This window comes from Anopheles maculipalpis (genome assembly GCF_943734695.1).
Source record: "Anopheles maculipalpis chromosome X unlocalized genomic scaffold, idAnoMacuDA_375_x X_unloc_80, whole genome shotgun sequence".
NCBI lineage: Eukaryota > Metazoa > Arthropoda > Insecta > Diptera > Culicidae > Anopheles > Anopheles maculipalpis.
In genome coordinates this window covers 1-2500 of record NW_026060547.1, presented here as the reverse complement: position 1 = coordinate 2500, position 2500 = coordinate 1, and positions in this window count along the sequence as shown.

The window sequence follows — 2500 nt, the reverse complement described above, 5'->3', positions numbered from 1 at the left end:
AAGGTACGACTAGATACTCGATTTGCACCTTGTGACAGTGTTTAGAACACGTTCCCATACATTTTTCATTTTTGTGTCACGACACCATACCCTCTTACTATAGCCAATGAACAACATCACTTTACCACAAGTGACCATTTTTATCCATCCCAAAATTAAACGACCTCGGAATTTTTTTCTCCTACATCGCCATACAACTTTGAGGGTCGGGTGACTTTTGCTATTTACCGTCGGAGTTCACTTTTCATGCTTAAAAATGCATCCTGACACAGTTTTACTCAAAGTTAGAGTCAAAAAAATTTTTGTCAAAAAATCTTCCGTCGGTCATACCGGTACCCATGTCTCATAACTTGTACCAAGTTGTGAAGGGTAAATTTTGACAAAAATCCAAAAAAATCATTAAAAAGTCGCTATTGCTTATTGCATTCAGCATCGTTAGACGACTCTTATATGCCTTGGATGACCACTGTCTGATGATTATTTTAGCTTTTATGCCAAAATTTTGATTTCGTGTCTTACGTCCCTACATTAGACGACCTTGGATTTTCGTCTCCTGCACCGCCATGCAACTTTGATGGTCGGGTAACTTTCACTATTTACTGTCGGAGATCACTTTTCATGATTAATAATGCATCCTGAGACCGTTTTACTCAAAGTTAGAGCAAAAAAATTTTTTGTCCAAAAATCTTCCGTCGGTCATACCGGTACCCATGTCCTATGACTTGTACCAAGTTGTGAAGGGTACATTTTGACAAAAATCCAAAAAAATCATTAAAAAGTCGCTATTGCTTATTGCATTTCGCATCGTTAGACGACTCTAATATGCCTTGGATGACCACTGTCTGATGATTATTTTAGATTTTATGCCAAAATTTTGATTTCGTGTCTTACGTCCCTACATTAGACGACCTTGGATTTTCGTCTCCTGCACCGCCATGCAACTTTGATGGTCGGGTAACTTTCGCTATTTACTGTCGGAGATCACTTTTCATGATTAATAATGCATCCTGACACCGTTTTACTCAAAGTTAGAGCAAAAAAATTTTTTGTCCAAAAATCTTCCGTCGGTCATACCGGTACCCATGTCCTATGACTTATACCAAGTTGTGAAGGGTAAATTTTGACAAAAATCCAAAAAAATCATTAAAAAGTCGCTATTGCTTATTGCATTTCGCATCGTTAGACGACTCTAATATGCCTTGGATGACCACTGTCTGATGATTATTTTAGCTTTTATGCCAAAATTTTGATTTCGTGTCTTACGTCCCTACATTAGACGACCTTGGATTTTCGTCTCCTGCACCGCCATGCAACTTTGATGGTCGGGTAACTTTCGCTATTTACTGTCGGAGATCACTTTTCATGATTAATAATGCATCCTGAGACCGTTTTACTCAAAGTTAGAGCAAAAAAATTTTTTGTCCAAAAATCTTCCGTCGGTCATACCGGTACCCATGTCCTATGACTTGTACCAAGTTGTGAAGGGTAAATTTTGACAAAAATCCAAAAAAATCATTAAAAAGTCGCTATTGCTTATTGCATTCAGCATCGTTAGACAACTCTTATATGCCTTGGATGACCACTGTCTGATGATTATTTTAGATTTTATGCCAAAATTTTGATTTCGTGTCTTACGTCCCTACATTAGACGACCTTGGATTTTCGTCTCCTGCACCGCCATGCAACTTTGATGGTCGGGTAACTTTCACTATTTACTGTCGGAGATCACTTTTCATGATTAATAATGCATCCTGACACCGTTTTACTCAAAGTTAGAGCAAAAAAATTTTTTGTCCAAAAATCTTCCGTCGGTCATACCGGTACCCATGTCCTATGACTTGTACCAAGTTGTGAAGGGTACATTTTGACAAAAATCCAAAAAAATCATTAAAAAGTCGCTATTGCTTATTGCATTTCGCATCGTTAGACGACTCTAATATGCCTTGGATGACCACTGTCTGATGATTATTTTAGATTTTATGCCAAAATTTTGATTTCGTGTCTTACGTCCCTACATTAGACGACCTTGGATTTTCGTCTCCTGCACCGCCATGCAACTTTGATGGTCGGGTAACTTTCGCTATTTACTGTCGGAGATCACTTTTCATGATTAATAATGCATCCTGACACCGTTTTACTCAAAGTTAGAGCAAAAAAATTTTTTGTCCAAAAATCTTCCGTCGGTCATACCGGTACCCATGTCCTATGACTTATACCAAGTTGTGAAGGGTAAATTTTGACAAAAATCCAAAAAAAATCATTAAAAAGTCGCTATTGCTTATTGCATTTCGCATCGTTAGACGACTCTAATATGCCTTGGATGACCACTGTCTGATGATTATTTTAGCTTTTATGCCAAAATTTTGATTTCGTGTCTTACGTCCCTACATTAGACGACCTTGGATTTTCGTCTCCTGCACCGCCATGCAACTTTGATGGTCGGGATAACTTTCGCTATTTACTGTCGGAGATCACTTTTCATGATTAATAATGCATCCTG